We start from the raw sequence: 20,212 nt of genomic DNA, 5'->3' as shown, positions 1-20,212 counted from the left end.
TTTAAACTTAATATTAACCGCTCCAAACTTGACTGTAAAAAATATGACTTCAGTAACCGAGTTGTCGAAGCGTGGAACTCATTACCGGACTCCATAGTGTCATCCCCAAACCCCCAACACTTTACCCTTAGATTATCCACGGTTGACCTATCCAGATTCCTAAGAGGTCAGTAAGGGGCGAGTACAAGTGCACTAGAGTGCCTTCCGTCCCCTGTCCTATTGCTCTCCTATATCTCCTATACCTTTCTTCAATTCCTCTATCTCTTCTTCTATTCTTTCATTGATATGCTTTATTCCTATATCTTCTTTTCTATTATTTCTTAGATATATTTTACTATGAGTATCTCCTCTATAACCTTCATCATGTATTTTACTATGTGTATATTGATATATACCCACTAAAACCCTCATTGTGTATTGGACAAAATAAATAAATAAAATAAAATAAACAAACATACCATGCATAAATTGTAAAGGCCTAGGGGGAAAGAGTATCTCAGAGTATATAATATTAAAAACAATTATACAAACCCATTATAAAACAATCATACCATCCAATTCAACCATACATAACATGAAACAGCTAAGGGTCAGTTATGTCCCACAAGCCTGGCGGCATAGGTGGTTTTTCAGTAATTTGCAAAAGGCAAGGAGGGTGGGGGCAGTCCTGATCTCCAGGGGGAGTTGATTCCAGAGGCCACCACAGAAAAGGCGCTTCTCCTGGGGCCCGCCAGACAACATTGTTTTGTCGACGGGACCCGGAGAAGGACAACTCTGTGTGACCTGATCGGTCGCTGGGATTCGTGCGGCAGAAGACGGTCCCCATTTAAATTCTTTAGATTTAGAATTTAGAATTTAAATTCTTCAGATTTATAGAAATAGAGCAATTTTGTTTAGTGCCATTCAAATAAGATGGACCCCAATTCCCTTATTTTGCAGCCAATGAAGACTGAAGGAAATTGCGACACAATATGGTTGCATTGATACATTACTGGAGTTTTCAGTATATCAGAAGGAGGTGATTATTATATGACAGATAGACAAAATGAAAAGCCTCTGCAAATCTCTTTTCTTCCTTTCCTTTTCTTCTTTTTCCTTCTTTCTTCTCTTGCCTCTTCTTTCCTTTTCTTCCTTTCCTTTCCTCTATTTCTCTTTTCTCTACTTCCTTTTATACTTTCCTCTTTCTTTGACCCATTAAATAGGCTGTATAAAATGTCGCAAAATTATGTTGACCACAAATTAAGATGAAATGTTTTAAATTCCACTTCAGATCGTGCAGAATGCAGCTGCGAGAGCAATCATGGGCTTTCCCAAATATGCCCATGTCACACCAACACTCCGCAGTCTGCATTGGTTGCCGATCAGTTTCCGGTCACAATTCAAAGTGTTGGTTATGACCTATAAAGCCCTTCATGGCATCGGACCAGAATATCTCCGGGACCGCCTTCTGCCGCATGAAGCCCAGCGACCAGTTAGGCCCCACAGAGTTGGCCTTCTCCGGGTCCTGTCGACGAAACAATGTCATCTGGCGGGACCCAGGGGAAGAGCCTTCTCTGGGGTGGCCCCGACCCTCTGGAATCAACTCCCCCCAGAGATTAGGACTGCCCCCACCCTTCTTGCCTTTTGCAAACTCCTTAAAACCCACCTCTGCTGTCAGGCATGGGGAAATTGATTGCCCTGGGCTGCTCTGTTCTATGAATGGTTTGTTTGGGTTGTATGATTATTTTATATTAAGGGTTTTAAATTGCTTTTAACTTTTGGATTTGTACTGTGTTCTGTTGTTGTGAGTCTCCGGAGAGGGGCGGCATACAAATCTAATAAATAATAATCATAATAATCATAATAATCGTAATAATCATCATAATAATCATAATAACAATAATAATAACAATAATAACAATCATAATCATCATAATCATCATAATCATCATCACCATCATAATAATCATAATAATCACAATAATCATAACAATCATAATCATCATAATAATCATCATCGTAATCATCATCATCATCATAATCACAATAATCATAATAATCAACAATCATAATCATCATCATAATCACAATAATCATAATAATCATAACAATCAATCATAATCATCATCACAATAATCACAATAATCACAATAATCACAATAATCACAATAATCATAACAATCATAACAATCATAACAATCATAACAATCATAATCATCATAATAATCATCATAATAATCATCATAATCATCATAATAATCACAATAATCGCAATAATCGCAATACTGTAATCATAACAATCATAACAATCATAATAGCAGAATTGAGGAGAAGCAGCTAGAGAAATTAGTGAAATACGAAGATCTAAAAACCGAGCTACAACGACTCTGGCATAAGCCCGTGAAAGTGGTCCCAGTGGTACTTGGCACGCTGGGCGCTGGGCCAAGGGATCTCAGTGGACATTTGAAAACCATGGGAATTGACAAAATCTCCATCTGTCAATTGCAAAAGGCCGCTTTACTGGGATCGGCACACATAATTCGCCGCTACATCACGCAGTCCTAGGTGCTTGGGAAGCGCCCGACTGGTGAAGAAATACGAAATCCAGCATAGTGATCTCGTTTGCTGTGTTGTATTGACATAATAATAACAACAATAACACAAAAACAACAATAATAATAGTTTACATTTGCCATAAAGAGCATCTATTTGAACTTCCATGTTTAAAATAAAATCCTTATTTTAGAGATGAGCCCTTTGCAAATTTCCCAGAAAATTCACCCCTATTATTCTTCATGGGGTTAACAACACAGTTAACTCGTTGCAAATGCTTAAGATGATCAGAAATCAGACACCTAAGCCAAGTAAACCAAAATAATACTGTTGGCAATTCGATCAGCTCATGGGTTTTGAGCGCAGCTTTCAATACAGCCTGCATTTGTCAAACCTACAGATGATTTAGTGCTGCAAACACTTCAGTTACACCCTGCATAACAGACATTAATGCAATTGAAGGAGTCCAGAAATATTTCACAAGAAGAGTCCTCCACTTCTCTTCACCCAACAAATGACCTTACTCCTCCAGACTTCAATGACTAAATTTACCTCCAAACAAAATCATACATCACAATGTACTCCCTGTTAGTGACTACTTCACCTTTATCAACAACAACACAAGAGCACGCAATAGATACAAACTAAATGGAAATCTCTCCAAACTAGATTGCAGAAAATACGATTTCAGCAATAGAGTGGTCAACGCCTGGAATTCACTATAAAAGAAAGTGGGGGGGGGGAGGTGGTCAACCTTTGTTACCTTGGAAAGGCCTTGTACTGGTGGGAGACAGCACAGGGGCCGTTGAGAGCAGCCCCTGCCTCTCCACCCAGCCTGGGCAAACCAAGGCCATGGTGGACTCAATCCAAAGCCCAGGAAGGTGACTTATCCCTGCTCCTTAAAACGTAGCAGACCGACCCCCTTTCCTCCCAAGGTGCAGCTTTAAGAGGGAGGGGGGATTGTGTGTGTGTTTAGGCACAGGTGTGGGGCACTTGGGGGGGGGGGGGTGACATTTAAAAGACTCTGTTGTGTAACTACATGTTTTTATTCTCTTTAACTTTCAAATTGTATTGGAAAGAAAAGGAAGGAGGGAGGGAGGAAGAAAGGAAGAAAGAAACTTCTAATCCAGCACGGAGCTTTCTTCCCTTGTGCCTCCAGGCACCCTGAAAACGGGCTGCTGCCCCCCTCCACTCAGCTAGCCGCCCCCAAATATTAAGGCTACTCCCCCTCGTAAACCTCCAGGGTGCGAAGGCTAGTGGAGGGACGGGGGGGGGGGCGCCTGTTTGCAGGGCGCCTGGAGGCCCAGGGGGAGGCTCCGTGGATTAGAAGTTTCACCTGAACTTGTTTCAATCTCCCCACCACCACCACCAACCTAGCCCTCGCCTGTGCATACACACACACACACACACACCCTCCTCCTCCCTCCTTCTTAACGTCGCTGCAACCTTGGAGGGAAAGCGGGGCGGTCTGCTAACTTGAAGGAGCCGGGATAAGCCCGCTCCGAGCGCGTGGGGTGTTTGCAGGGCGCCTGGAGGCTCCGCGCTGGATTAAAAGCTTCGCGACAAAGTCTTTGAAATCTCCCCACCACCCCAACAGCCTTGCATGACACACGCACACCCTCCTACTCGCTACTCACACCTGCGTGGCCCTTGGGCAGTGCTGCACGGAAGTGGCGGGAAGGGGCCGGGGGGTTCGCCTACCTCTCCAACTCCTGCAGCTGCTGGTCCGGCGCTGGGACCTGGGAGTCTCCCGTTGGCGCACGTGGCCGTCAGCCCAGTCCGCAGCTTGGCGGGTCCGGCACCCTCAGGGGCTTCCTGGCCAAAAGGGGCCCGCTCTCGGCTCAGGCTCCTCCTTTCCTTTCCTTCTCTTCTCTTTCATCTTCTTACTCCTCCTTTCCTTTCTTTTCCTTTCCTTCTTTTTCATCTTCTTTCCCCTCCTTTTCTTTCCTTTCCTTCTCTTTCATCTCCTTTCCTCCTTTCTTCTCTCTATCTCCCTTTTTTTTACCTTTCTATTTTCTCAGCGGAGGGAGAAGAGTGTTTGGCGACCCTGCTGTGGCCCTTCGGCTCCAGAATTCGGCAGCAGCGAGGGCAGAACGTGTGAATGGGGCAGCGAGGTGGGGACCAACCAGGGTTTCTCCACCCGCCCCCCCCCCCTCGTGCCCCCCCTCGCACACTTACCATTAAGCCGGGGAAGAGAGGGAGCAAACAGCGAGGACTAACTTCACAAGCCTGATACAGAACATTCTGCTTACTGAGCATGCTCACCAGAAACCCGGAAGTTCTAGGGTCTCCACAAGTGCCAGCTGTGGCACAGGTGCCATAGTTTGGCCATCAGGGCTTCTAGACTATTCCATCCCAATTTCTGCAGCCTTGCTTCACCTGTTTTGATCTTCAGGCCTTCTTTGCTCTTTTTCCAAAGTCTCAACAGCTGTTTTTGTAATGGGGTGACCAAATAGGATGCAGACCCCGTGTGGTCTTATTATAAGGGGCGTACATAAGTGCACTAGTGTGCCTTTCGTCCCCTGTCCAATTGTCTTTCCTTTATCTCATATATCATATATATTTTCTTCCTTTCATATATCTTCTCCTCTATTTTTACATATTATCTTTATATATATATTACTTCATGTCTATTCTCTTCCATATGTATTGTGTATTGGACAAATGAATAAATAAATAAATAAATAAAAATATAAAGTAGCACTGGAATAGAGTAGAATATAGAATATGGAATATGCACTGCTCAAAAAAAAAAGGGAACACTTAAGAAACAGAATATAACTCCAAGTAAATCAAACTTCTGTGAAATCCAACTGTCCACTGAGGAAGCGACACTGATTGACAATCAATTTCACCTGCTGTTGTGCACACTCAACTTTGTACATAGCAAAGTATTCAATGAGAATATTTCATTCATTCAGATCTAGGATGGGTTCTTTGAGTGTTCCCTTGATTTTTTGAGCAGTATAGAATAAAGAATATAGAATATACACTGCTCAAAAAAATAAAGGGAACACTCAAAGAACCCATCCTAGAATGAAGGAAATATTCTCATTGAATACTTCGCTCTGTACAAAGTTGAATGTGTAGACAACAGTGTGTGAAATTGATTGTCAATCAGTGTCACTTCCTCAGTGGACAGTTGGATTTCACAGAAGTTTGATTTACTTGGAGATTGATTGATTGATTGATTGATTTGTTTGTTTGATTGTTTGTTTATTTATTAGATTTGTATGCCGCCCCTCTCCATATTGTGTTGTTTGTGTTCCCTTTATTATTGTTTTTAGCAGTATAGAATAGAATAGGATTCTGAACAGAAAAGAAAATAGAAAAGAAAAATAGAAAATAATAAAAAAATAATAGAAAATAATAGAAAATAGACTAGACTAGGCTAGGCTAGACCAGAAGAGAACAGAAGGATTCTGTATTGGCCAAGTGTGATTGGAGACACAAGGAATTTGTCATTGGTGAATATGTTCTCAGTGTACTAACTGGCACCATTTATGCCATTAAAAAGAAGGGGTATTATTATTATTATTATTATTATTATTATTATTATTTATTAGATTTGTATGCAGCCCCTCTCCGAAGACTCGGGGCGGCTCACAACAGTAATACAAAAACAATATAACAGAGACAAATCTAATATTAAAATAAAACATATCTAAAACCCCAACAATATAGAACCATACAACACATACATACCAAACATAAAATATAAAAGCCTGGGGGAGGATGTCTCAGTTCCCCCATGCCTGGCGATAAAGGTGGGTCTTGAGTAATTTGAGAAATAATAATAATAATAATAATAATAATAATAATAATAATAATAATAATTTAAATTATTAATAATAACCTTTCCTCCCCCCTGTATTGCTATTGTTATAATTAGATCAAAGGCATGATATGAACCAATATTTTTTTGTCTTGTATGAAAAGAAGTAAATTTGGAACTTCCCTCCTAAAGGGCAGTCATAGTAAAATGAGGGTTTAAAAAACATGCCTTCATGGCATCGGACCAGAATATCTCCGAGACCGCCTTCTGCAGCATGAAGCCCAGCGACTGGTTAGGTCCCAAAGAGTTGGCCTTCTCCGGGTCCTGTGGACGAAACAATGTCATCTGGCGGGACCCAGGGGAAGAGCCTTCTCTGTGGTGGCCCCAACCCTCTGGAATCAACTCCCCCCGGAGATTTAGACTGCCCCCACCCTTCTTGCCTTTTGCAAACTCCTTAAAATCCACCTCTGCTGTCAGGCATGGGGAAATTGATTGCCCTGGGCTGCTCAGTTCTATGCATGGTTTGTTTGGGTTGTATGATTATTTTATATTAAGGGTTTTAAATTGCTTTTAACTTTTGGATTTGTACTGTGTTCTGTTGTTGTGAGTCTCCGGAGAGGGGCGGCATACAAATCTAATAAATAATAATCGTAATAATCGTAATAATCGTAATAATCGTCATAATCATCATAATCATCATAATCATCATAATCATAATCACAATAATCTTAATAATAACAATCATAATCATCATTGTAATCATCATAATCACAACAATCATAACAATCTTAATAATCATAATAATCATCATAATAATCACAATAATCATCATTGTAATCATCATCATAATCATCATCATAATCACAATAATCACAACAATCATAATCATAACCATAACAATCATAATCATCATAATCATCATAATAATCAAAATAATCATAATAATCATAACAATCATCATCATCATCATCATCATAATCACAATAATCACAATAATCACAATAATCATAATCATCATCACCACCATCATAATAATCATAATCATCATAATCATCACAATAATCATAATAATCATAATAATCATAATAATCATAATAATCATAACAATCATAACAATCATAACAATCAAGTAAACCAAGTAAACCAAAACAATACTGTTGGCAATTCGATCAGCTCATGGGTTTTGAGCGCAGCTTTCAATACAGGCTGCATTTGTCAAACCTACAGATGATTTAGTGCTGCAAACACTTCAGTTACACCCTGCATAACAGACATTAATGCAATTGAAGGGGTCCAGAAATATTTCACAGGAAGAGTCCTCCACTTCTCTTCATGCAAAAAATGACCTTACTCCTCCAGACTTCAATGACTAAATTTACAGCTACGCTGCCTCCAAACAAAATCATACATCACAATGTACTCCCTGTTAGTGACTACTTCACCTTTATCAACAACAACACAAGAGCACGCAATAGATACAAACTAAATGGAAATCTCTCCAAACTAGATTGCAGAAAATACGATTTCAGCAATAGAGTGGTCAACGCCTGGAATTCACTATAAAAGAAAGTGGGGGGGGAGGTGGTCAACCTTTGTTACCTTGGAAAGGCCTTGTACTGGTGGGAGACAGCACAGGGGCCGTTGAGAGCAGCCCCTGCCTCTCCACCCAGCCTGGGCAAACCAAGACCATGGTGGACTCAATCCAAAGCCCAGGAAGGTGACTTATCCCTGCTCCTTAAAACGTAGCAGACCGGCCCCCTTTCCTCCCAAGGTGCAGCTTTAAGAGGGAGGGGGGATTGTGTGTGTGTTTAGGCACAGGTGTGGGGCACTTGGGGGGGGGGTGGTGAGATTTAAAAGACTCTGTTGTGTAACTACATCTTTTTATTCTCTTTAACTTTCAAATTGTATTGGAAAGAAAAGGAAGGAGGGAGGGAGGAAGAAAGGAAGAAAGGAAGAAAGAAACTTCTAATCCAGCACGGAGCTTTCTTCCCTTGTGACTCCAGGCACCCAGAAAAAGGGCTGCTGCCCCCCTCCACTCAGCTAGCCGCCCCCAAATATTAAGGCTACTCCCCCTCGTAAACCTCCAGGGTGCGAAGGCTAGTGGAGGGAGGGGGGGGCGCCTGTTTGCAGGGCGCCTGGAGGCCCAGAGGGAGGCTCCGTGGGTTAGAAGTTCCACCTGAAGTTGTTTCAATCTCCCCAACACCAACACCAACCAAGCCCTCGCCTGTGCATATACACACACACACACACACACACCCTCCTCCTCCCTCCTTCTTAACGTCGCTGCAACCTTGGAGGGAAAGCGGGGCGGTCTGCTAACTTGAAGGAGCCGGGAGAAGCCCGCTCCGAGCGCGTGGGGTGTTTGCAGGGCGCCTGGAGGCTCCGCGCTGGATTAAAAGCTTCGCGACAAAGTCTTTGAAATCTCCCCACCACCCCAACAGCCATGCATGACACACGCACACCCTCCTACTCGCTACTCACACCTGCGTGGCATTTGGGCAGTGCTGCACGGAAGTGGCGGGAAGGGGCCGGGGGGTTCGCCTACCTCTCCAACTCCTGCAGATGCTGGTCCGGCGCTGGGACCTGGGAGTCCCCCGTTGGCGCACGTGGCCGTCAGCCCAGTCCGCAGCTTGGCGGGTCCGGCACCCTCAGGGGCTTCCTGGCCAAAAGGCGACCCGCTCTCGGCTCAGGCTCCTCCTTTCCTTTCCTTCTCTTCTCTTTCATCTTCTTACTCCTCCTTTCCTTTCTTTTCCTTTCCTTCTTTTTCATCTTCTTTCCCCTCCTTTTCTTTCCTTTCCTTCTCTTTCATCTCCTTTCCTCCTTTCTTCTCTCTATCTCCCTTTTTTTTACCTTTCTATTTTCTCAGCGGAGGGAGAAGAGTGTTTGGCGACCCTGCTGTGGCCCTTCGGCTCCAGAATTCGGCAGCAGCGAGGGCAGAACGTGTGAATGGGGCAGCGAGGTGGGGACCAACCAGGGTTTCTCCACCCGCCCCCCCCCCCTCGTGCCCCCCCTCGCACACTTACCATTAAGCCGGGGAAGAGAGGGAGCAAACAGCGAGGACTAACTTCACAAGCCTGATACAGAACATTCTGCTTACTGAGCATGCTCACCAGAAACCCGGAAGTTCTAGGGTCTCCACAAGTGCCAGCTGTGGCACAGGTGCCATAGTTTGGCCATCAGGGCTTCTAGACTATTCCATCCCAATTTCTGCAGCCTTGCTTCACCTGTTTTGATCTTCAGGCCTTCTTTGCTCTTTTTCCAAAGTCTCAACAGCTGTTTTTGTAATGGGGTGACCAAATAGGATGCAGACCCGTGTGGTCTTATTATAAGGGGCGTACATAAGTGCACTAGTGTGCCTTTCGTCCCCTGTCCAATTGTCTTTCCTTTATCTCATATATCATATATATTTTCTTCCTTTCATATATCTTCTCCTCTATTTTTACATATTATCTTTATATATATATTACTTCATGTCTATTCTCTTCCATATGTATTGTGTATTGGACAAATGAATAAATAAATAAATAAATAAAAATATAAAGTAGCACTGGAATAGAGTAGAATATAGAATATGGAATATGCACTGCTCAAAAAAAAAAGGGAACACTTAAGAAACAGAATATAACTCCAAGTAAATCAAACTTCTGTGAAATCCAACTGTCCACTGAGGAAGCGACACTGATTGACAATCAATTTCACCTGCTGTTGTGCACATTCAACTTTGTACATAGCAAAGTATTCAATGAGAATATTTCATTCATTCAGATCTAGGATGGGTTCTTTGAGTGTTCCCTTGATTTTTTGAGCAGTATAGAATAAAGAATATAGAATATACACTGCTCAAAAAAATAAAGGGAACACTCAAAGAACCCATCCTAGAATGAAGGAAATATTCTCATTGAATACTTCGCTCTGTACAAAGTTGAATGTGTAGACAACAGTGTGTGAAATTGATTGTCAATCAGTGTCACTTCCTCAGTGGACAGTTGGATTTCACAGAAGTTTGATTTACTTGGAGATTGATTGATTGATTGATTGATTTGTTTGTTTGATTGTTTGTTTATTTATTAGATTTGTATGCCGCCCCTCTCCATATTGTGTTGTTTGTGTTCCCTTTATTATTGTTTTTAGCAGTATAGAATAGAATAGGATTCTGAACAGAAAAGAAAATAGAAAAGAAAAATAGAAAATAATAAAAAAAATAATAGAAAATAATAGAAAATAGACTAGACTAGGCTAGGCTAGACCAGAAGAGAACAGAAGGATTCTGTATTGGCCAAGTGTGATTGGAGACACAAGGAATTTGTCATTGGTGAATATGTTCTCAGTGTACTAACTGGCACCATTTATGCCATTAAAAAGAAGGGGTATTATTATTATTATTATTATTATTATTATTATTATTTATTAGATTTGTATGCAGCCCCTCTCCGAAGACTCGGGGCGGCTCACAACAGTAATACAAAAACAATATAACAGAGACAAATCTAATATTAAAATAAAACATATCTAAAACCCCAACAATATAGAACCATACAACACATACATACCAAACATAAAATATAAAAGCCTGGGGGAGGATGTCTCAGTTCCCCCATGCCTGGCGATAAAGGTGGGTCTTGAGTAATTTGAGAAATAATAATAATAATAATAATAATAATAATAATAATAATAATTTAAATTATTAATAATAACCTTTCCTCCCCCCTGTATTGCTATTGTTATAATTAGATCAAAGGCATGATATGAACCAATATTTTTTTGTCTTGTATGAAAAGAAGTAAATTTGGAACTTCCCTCCTAAAGGGCAGTCATAGTAAAATGAGGGTTTAAAAAACATGCCTTCATGGCATCGGACCAGAATATCTCCGAGACCGCCTTCTGCAGCATGAAGCCCAGCGACTGGTTAGGTCCCAAAGAGTTGGCCTTCTCCGGGTCCTGTGGACGAAACAATGTCATCTGGCGGGACCCAGGGGAAGAGCCTTCTCTGTGGTGGCCCCAACCCTCTGGAATCAACTCCCCCCGGAGATTTAGACTGCCCCCACCCTTCTTGCCTTTTGCAAACTCCTTAAAATCCACCTCTGCTGTCAGGCATGGGGAAATTGATTGCCCTGGGCTGCTCAGTTCTATGCATGGTTTGTTTGGGTTGTATGATTATTTTATATTAAGGGTTTTAAATTGCTTTTAACTTTTGGATTTGTACTGTGTTCTGTTGTTGTGAGTCTCCGGAGAGGGGCGGCATACAAATCTAATAAATAATAATCGTAATAATCGTAATAATCGTCATAATCATCATAATCATCATAATCATCATAATCATCATAATCATAATCACAATAATCTTAATAATAACAATCATAATCATCATTGTAATCATCATAATCACAACAATCATAACAATCTTAATAATCATAATAATCATCATAATAATCACAATAATCATCATTGTAATCATCATCATAATCATCATCATAATCACAATAATCACAACAATCATAATCATAACCATAACAATCATAATCATCATAATCATCATAATAATCATAATAATCATAATAATCATAACAATCATCATCATCATCATCATCATAATCACAATAATCACAATAATCACAATAATCATAATCATCATCACCACCATCATAATAATCATAATCATCATAATCATCACAATAATCATAATAATCATAATAATCATAATAATCATAATAATCATAACAATCATAACAATCATAACAATCAAGTAAACCAAGTAAACCAAAACAATACTGTTGGCAATTCGATCAGCTCATGGGTTTTGAGCGCAGCTTTCAATACAGGCTGCATTTGTCAAACCTACAGATGATTTAGTGCTGCAAACACTTCAGTTACACCCTGCATAACAGACATTAATGCAATTGAAGGGGTCCAGAAATATTTCACAGGAAGAGTCCTCCACTTCTCTTCATGCAAAAAATGACCTTACTCCTCCAGACTTCAATGACTAAATTTACAGCTACGCTGCCTCCAAACAAAATCATACATCACAATGTACTCCCTGTTAGTGACTACTTCACCTTTATCAACAACAACACAAGAGCACGCAATAGATACAAACTAAATGGAAATCTCTCCAAACTAGATTGCAGAAAATACGATTTCAGCAATAGAGTGGTCAACGCCTGGAATTCACTATAAAAGAAAGTGGGGGGGGAGGTGGTCAACCTTTGTTACCTTGGAAAGGCCTTGTACTGGTGGGAGACAGCACAGGGGCCGTTGAGAGCAGCCCCTGCCTCTCCACCCAGCCTGGGCAAACCAAGACCATGGTGGACTCAATCCAAAGCCCAGGAAGGTGACTTATCCCTGCTCCTTAAAACGTAGCAGACCGGCCCCCTTTCCTCCCAAGGTGCAGCTTTAAGAGGGAGGGGGGATTGTGTGTGTGTTTAGGCACAGGTGTGGGGCACTTGGGGGGGGGGGTGGTGAGATTTAAAAGACTCTGTTGTGTAACTACATCTTTTTATTCTCTTTAACTTTCAAATTGTATTGGAAAGAAAAGGAAGGAGGGAGGGAGGAAGAAAGGAAGAAAGGAAGAAAGAAACTTCTAATCCAGCACGGAGCTTTCTTCCCTTGTGACTCCAGGCACCCAGAAAAAGGGCTGCTGCCCCCCTCCACTCAGCTAGCCGCCCCCAAATATTAAGGCTACTCCCCCTCGTAAACCTCCAGGGTGCGAAGGCTAGTGGAGGGAGGGGGGGGCGCCTGTTTGCAGGGCGCCTGGAGGCCCAGAGGGAGGCTCCGTGGGTTAGAAGTTCCACCTGAAGTTGTTTCAATCTCCCCAACACCAACACCAACCAAGCCCTCGCCTGTGCATATACACACACACACACACACACACACACACCCTCCTCCTCCCTCCTTCTTAACGTCGCTGCAACCTTGGAGGGAAAGCGGGGCGGTCTGCTAACTTGAAGGAGCCGGGAGAAGCCCGCTCCGAGCGCGTGGGGTGTTTGCAGGGCGCCTGGAGGCTCCGCGCTGGATTAAAAGCTTCGCGACAAAGTCTTTGAAATCTCCCCACCACCCCAACAGCCATGCATGACACACGCACACCCTCCTACTCGCTACTCACACCTGCGTGGCATTTGGGCAGTGCTGCACGGAAGTGGCGGGAAGGGGCCGGGGGGTTCGCCTACCTCTCCAACTCCTGCAGATGCTGGTCCGGCGCTGGGACCTGGGAGTCCCCCGTTGGCGCACGTGGCCGTCAGCCCAGTCCGCAGCTTGGCGGGTCCGGCACCCTCAGGGGCTTCCTGGCCAAAAGGCGACCCGCTCTCGGCTCAGGCTCCTCCTTTCCTTTCCTTCTCTTCTCTTTCATCTTCTTACTCCTCCTTTCCTTTCTTTTCCTTTCCTTCTTTTTCATCTTCTTTCCCCTCCTTTTCTTTCCTTTCCTTCTCTTTCATCTCCTTTCCTCCTTTCTTCTCTCTATCTCCCTTTTTTTTACCTTTCTATTTTCTCAGCGGAGGGAGAAGAGTGTTTGGCGACCCTGCTGTGGCCCTTCGGCTCCAGAATTCGGCAGCAGCGAGGGCAGAACGTGTGAATGGGGCAGCGAGGTGGGGACCAACCAGGGTTTCTCCACCCGCCCCCCCCCCCTCGTGCCCCCCCTCGCACACTTACCATTAAGCCGGGGAAGAGAGGGAGCAAACAGCGAGGACTAACTTCACAAGCCTGATACAGAACATTCTGCTTACTGAGCATGCTCACCAGAAACCCGGAAGTTCTAGGGTCTCCACACGTGCCAGCTGTGGCACAGGTGCCATAGTTTGGCCATCAGGGCTTCTAGACTATTCCATCCCAATTTCTGCAGCCTTGCTTCACCTGTTTTGATCTTCAGGCCTTCTTTGCTCTTTTTCCAAAGTCTCAACAGCTGTTTTTGTAATGGGGTGACCAAATAGGATGCAGACCCCGTGTGGTCTTATTATAAGGGGCGTACATAAGTGCACTAGTGTGCCTTTCCTCCCCTGTGCAATTGTCTTTCCTTTATCTCATATATCATATATATTTTCTTCCTTTTTTATTTTCTCCTCTATTTTTACATATTATCTTTATATACAGTATATTACTTCATGTCTATTCTGTTCCATATGTATTGTGTACGTATTGGACAAATAAATAAATAATTAAATAATATAAAGTAGCACTGCAATAGAGTAGAATATGGAATATGCACTGCTCAAAAAAAAAGGGAACACTTAAGAAACAGAATATAACTGCAAGTAAATCAAACTTCTGTGAAATCCAACTGTCCACTGAGGAAGCAACACTGATTGACAATCAATTTCACCTGCTGTTGTCTACACATTCAACTTTGTACAGAACTAAGTATTCAATGAGAATATTTCATTAATTCAGATCTAGGATGGGTTCTTTGAGTGTTTAATTTTTTGGCAAGTGTATGTTCTATGTTCTATATTCTTTATTCTATACTGTTGAAAAAAATAAAGGGAACACTCAAAGAACACACCCTGGATCCGAATGAAGAAAATATTCTCCTTGAATACTTTGCTCTGTACAAAGTTGAATGTGTAGACAACAGCAGGTGAAACTGATTGTCAATCAGTGTTGCTTCCTAGGGGGACAGTTGGATTTCACAGAAGTTTGATTTACTTGGGGTTCTATTGTGTTGTTTAAGTGTTCCCTTTATTTTTTTTTGAGCAGTATAGAGTAGAATAGGATTCTGAATAGAATAGAATAGGATTCTCAATAGGAAATAAAATAGAAAATAAAAATAGAAAATAATACAAAACAATAAAAAATAATAGAAAATAATAGAAAATAGACTAGACTAGACTAGACCAGAAGAGAACAGAAGAATTCTGTATTGGCCAAGTGTGATTGGAGACACAAGGAATTTGTCATTGGTGAATATGTTCTCAGTGTATTAACATTTCACTGGCACCATTTATTCAATTCAATTCAATTCAATTTATTAGATTTGTATGCCGCCCCTCTCCGAAGACTCGGGGCGGATCACAACAACAATAAAAACTATTCTAGCAAAAACAAATCTAACATTAAAAAGCACATAAAAACTCTATCAAATTTTAGAAAGCAAACAACACATACATATCCAAACATAAATATAAAAAAGCCTGGGGAAAAGGTGTCTCAACTCCCCCATGCCTGGCGGTATAGATGGGTCTTGAGTAATTTACAAAAGACGAGGGTGGGGGCAGTCCTAATCTGCGGGGGGGGGGGGGGAGTTGATTCCAGAGGGCCGGGGCCACCACAGAGAAGGCACTTCCCCTGGGGCCCGCCAAATGACATTGTTTAGTCGACGGGACCCGGAGAAGGCCAACTCTGTGGGACCTTATCGGTGGCTGGGATTCGTGCGGTAGCAGGCGGTTCCGGAGGTACTCTGGTCCAATGTCATGTAGGGCTTTAAAGGTCATAACCAACACTTTGAATTGTGACCGGAAATGACAGATAGGTACATAGATTAGATAGACAGACAGACAGACAGATGATAGGTAGGTAGGTAGGTAGATAGGTATGTAGGTAGGTAGGTAGGTAGATAGATGATAGGTAGGTAGGTAGATAGATAGATAGATAGATAGATGATAGGTAGGTAGGTAGATAGATAGATAGATGATAGGTAGGTAGGTAGATAGATAGATAGATAGATAGATAGATAGATAGATAGATAGATAGATAGATAGATGATAGGTAGGTAGATAGATAGATGATAGGTAGGTAGATAGATAGATAGATAGATAGATAGATAGATAGATAGATGATAGGTAGGTAGATAGATAGATAGATAGATAGATAGACAGACAGACAGACAGACAGACAGACAGACAGACAGATCCAACACCAAGGAAGGAATATAAATCCTTCCATACAGTTGGAGCTGAAGAAGCTTCTTGGATGAGAAGCGAAACATCTTCAAGAGAAAGAAACGAAGTCTAGTTGCCTTTGGAAAAGCACCTTTGGGACAACCATGACCTGAAGGATTGAGAATCTCCATTAGCCTTTCAGATCCTATCCCAGGGGTAGGCAAAGTTGGCTCTTCTTTGACATGTGGACTTCAACTCCCAGAATTCCTGAGCCAACATGATTGGCTCAGGAATTCTGGGAGTTGAAGTCCAAAGGTCATAGAAGAGCCAACTTTGCCTACCCCTGTCCTATGCCATTTCAGACAGGTGACTGTTCAGTCTTTTTAAAAAAGCTTTCAGTGACAACCTCTGGTGGCAAGCTGTTCCACTGGTTAATTGTCCTCACTGTTAGGAAGTTTCTCCTTAATTCCAGGTTGCTTCTCTCCTGGATTAGTTTACGTGTGTTATGTCTTGCTACAAATGCTTAATATTACCCTTTTAAGAAACAGAAATCAGACACCTAACATTTTGAACTCAAAATCCCATTGATTATTAAAACAATTTCAATACCGACACTTAAAATAAATAAATAAAAATAAATAAATAAAAAATAAAACATTACTCTTTTTACCTGTTTTTTAAACCCAATTAAGCAACGATTTTCACTATTTCACAATTTAATCATTCATTTTATCTCAGACTTACTACATAGATATAAATATATTTTATTTTCTTTATTCACTTTTTTTTCATTATTGATATATTACTGATACACCCAATAATATATCAATATACCTTGTCATATCTCCTGATAACTTCTGCTATTTACAAAGATTTTCCCCTCTACCCTCCCCTATTAATTTAACTTTTTTTACTCCTTATACTTTTCTTTTCTTAAATATTTTATATAATTATAATCTTATTTTTCTACTACTTTTCTACAAATACGTCTTCCACTATTCTTTACTAACATTTATCATCCTTATAGGTTTTAATTAACATGATAAGATAAATGAATTATTGACAGTAATAAGATACAAATGTGAATATTGAATTTTTGTTACATTTTGTTACATATATTCTGAAATATATTATCATGTAATAAATACCCTTATCCTTTTTTAATCTATGTACCCCCCTTCCCCTCCCCCCATTTACCCTTTGTTAATTAATAAACTTTATTTTTAATTTAAAAAACAAACAAAATAATACTGTTGGCAATTCAATCAACTCATGGGTTTTGAGTGCAGTTTTTAATACAGGGTGCATTTGTCCAACCTAAAGAGGATTTAGTGCTGCAAACACTTCAGTTATACATGAAAAAGAGAACCAGGACCATCCACCAATATCAGAGCTTCAACCACCACCACCCAAACCTTCTCAATGACTGTGAAATCAATTAAAGGAACAGGATGGAGATTTCCCCAAGAGAAGTTTGTATAAAAACCTCTCTCTCTCTCTCTCTCATCTGTCAAGGGGAGGAACACACAAAGGGGTGTGTGTCAAATATTATACTAATGCACAAGCCGCTCCCAGTCTACGGAGAGGGGCGGCCTACAAATCTAATAAATAAATAAATAAATAAATAAATCACCACTTTTTCAGGCCAGCAACAGCCTGAGTAGGATGGGAAAAAAACTGCAAGTAATTTGCTCAGAAACATTTTTCTACCTTGAAAGCCACAAACGCAGCTTCTTACTTTAAAAGAAAGGGGGGGGGGTTGTCAACCTTTGTTACCTTGGAAAGGCCTTGTACTGGTGGGAGACAGCACAGGGGCCGTTGAGAGCAGACCCTGCCTCTCCACCCAGCTGGGGCAAACCAAGACCATGGCAGGCTCAAGCCAAAGCACAGGGAGGTGACTTGTCCCTGCTCCTTAAAACGTAGCAGACGGCCCCCTTCCCCTCCGAGGTGCAGCTTTAAGAGGGAGGGGGAGGAGTGTGTGTGTAGGAACACGTGTGGGGCTCGGATGGTGGTGGGGAGATTTAAAGGACTCTGTTGTGTAACTACATGTTTTTATTCTTTAACTTTCAATTTGTATTGGACAGACAGAAGGAAGGAAGGAAGAAGGAAGAAGAAAGAAAGAAAGAAAGAAAGAAAGAAAGAAACTTCGAATCCAGCACTGAGCTTTCTTCCCTTGTGCCTCCAGGCACCCTGCAAACGGGCTGCTGCCCCACTCCCCTCAGCTAGCCGCCCCCACCCCATATATTAACGCTACTCCCCTTCCTAAACCTCCAGGTTGCGAAGGCTAGTGGAGGGACGGGGGAGGGCAACCTGTTTGCAAGGCGCCTGGAGGCAACAAGAGGAGGCTCCGTGGGTTAGAAGTTTCACCAGAAGTTGTTTCAACCTCCCCACCACCACCCGAACCCTCGCGCGTGCATTCACACTCCCTCCTTCTTAACGTCGCTGCAACCTTGGAGGGAAAGCGGGGCGGTCTGCTAACTTGAAGGAGCCGGGAGAAGCCCGCTCCGACCGCGTGGGGTGTTTGCAGGGCGCCTGGAGGCTCCGCGCTGGATTAAAAGCTTCGCGACAAAGTCTTTGAAATCTCCCCAACACCCCAACAGCCGTGCATGATACACGCACACCCTCCTACTCGTTCCTCTCCTCTCCTCCTTTCCTTTCCTTTTCTTTCCTTCCTTCTTTTCATCTCCTTTCCCCTCCTCTCCTTTCCTCCTTTCTTCTCTCTATCTCCCTTTTTTTTTACTTTTCTATTTTCTCAGCGGAGGGAGAAGAGTGTTTGGCGACCCTGCTGGGGCCCTTCGGCTCTAGGACTGGGCAGCACCGGGGGCAGAACTTGCGGATGGGACACCGAGGTGGGGGCCAAGCAGGGTTTCTCCACCCCCACCCCCCACCAGCCCACTTACCATTAAGCCGGCGAAGAGAGGGAGCAAACAGCGAGGACTAACTTTGCAAGCCTGATAGGAAATAAAATAGAAAATAGAAAATAAAAATAGAAAACAATAGAAAATAATAGAAAACAATAGAAAACAATAGAAAACTATAGAAAATAATAGAAAACAATAGAAAACTATAGAAAATAATTGAAAATAATAGAAAATAATAGAAAATACATTAGACTAGACTAAACCAGAAGAGAACAGAAGAATTCTGTATTGGCCAAGTGTGATTGGAGACACAAGGAATTTGTCATTGGTGAATATGTTCTCAGTGTACTAACATTTTACTGGCACCATTTATTCAATTCAATTCAATTCATTAGATTTGTATGCCGCCCCTCTCCGAAGACTCAAGGCGGCTCACAACAACAATAAAAACCACCATCACCACCAAGCGAGCCCTCGCCTGTGCATTCACACACACCCTCCTCCTCCCTCCTTCTTAACGTCGCTGCAACCTTGGAGGGAAAGCGGGACGGTCTACTAACTTGATGGAGCCGGGAGAAGCCCGCTCCGACCGCGTGGGGTGTTTGCAGGGCGCCTGGAGGCTCCGCGCTGGATTAAAAGCTTCGCGACAAAGTCTTTGAAATCTCCCCAACACCCCAACAGCCGTGCATGATACACGCACACCCTCCTACTCGTTCCTCTCCTCTCCTCCTTTCCTTTCCTTTTCTTTCCTTCCTTCTTTTCATCTCCTTTCCCCTCCTCTCCTTTCCTCCTTTCTTCTCTCTATCTCCCTTTTTTTTTACTTTTCTATTTTCTCAGCGGAGGGAGAAGAGTGTTTGGCGACCCTGCTGGGGCCCTTCGGCTCTAGGACTGGGCAGCACCGGGGGCAGAACTTGCGGATGGGACACCGAGGTGGGGGCCAAGCAGGGTTTCTCCACCCCCACCCCCCACCAGCCCACTTACCATTAAGCCGGCGAAGAGAGGGAGCAAACAGCGAGGACTAACTTTGCAAGCCTGATAGGAAATAAAATAGAAAATAGAAAATAAAAATAGAAAACAATAGAAAATAATAGAAAACAATAGAAAACAATAGAAAACTATAGAAAATAATAGAAAACAATAGAAAACTATAGAAAATAATTGAAAATAATAGAAAATAATAGAAAATAGATTAGACTAGACTAAACCAGAAGAGAACAGAAGAATTCTGTATTGGCCAA

The 20,212-nt window shown here is 42.1% G+C and overlaps 2 protein-coding genes across 4 annotated transcripts in view; both read right to left on the bottom strand.

Moving 5' to 3' along the window:
• LOC139175319 (serum amyloid P-component-like) overlaps positions 1-4,806 on the bottom strand; it is a 71,089-nt gene extending 66,283 nt beyond the window's left edge. The window contains exon 1 of one of the 3 annotated variants that reach the window (XM_070766367.1): positions 4,711-4,806. The gene's annotated coding sequence lies outside the window, so the exon portion shown is untranslated. Of the gene's footprint in view, positions 1-3,295; positions 3,314-4,233; positions 4,662-4,710 lie in introns of those variants that run through there. The other 2 variants (XM_070766365.1, XM_070766366.1) reach the window with 2 other exon arrangements.
• LOC139175320 (C-reactive protein-like) overlaps positions 1-20,010 on the bottom strand; it is a 71,528-nt gene extending 51,518 nt beyond the window's left edge. Inside the window, exons 1-2 of the mRNA XM_070766370.1 lie at positions 19,956-20,010; positions 19,014-19,064 (exon numbers count right to left, since the gene is read on the bottom strand). The gene's annotated coding sequence lies outside the window, so the exon portion shown is untranslated. The remainder of the gene's footprint in view (positions 1-19,013; positions 19,065-19,955) is intronic.
• Between the last annotated feature and the right edge of the window lie 202 nt (positions 20,011-20,212).

Source organism: Erythrolamprus reginae, chromosome 13 (genome assembly GCF_031021105.1).
Source record: "Erythrolamprus reginae isolate rEryReg1 chromosome 13, rEryReg1.hap1, whole genome shotgun sequence".
NCBI lineage: Eukaryota > Metazoa > Chordata > Lepidosauria > Squamata > Dipsadidae > Erythrolamprus > Erythrolamprus reginae.
The sequence above is the reverse complement of the archived record's forward strand: the minus strand, read 5'-3'. Positions and strand labels throughout refer to the sequence as shown.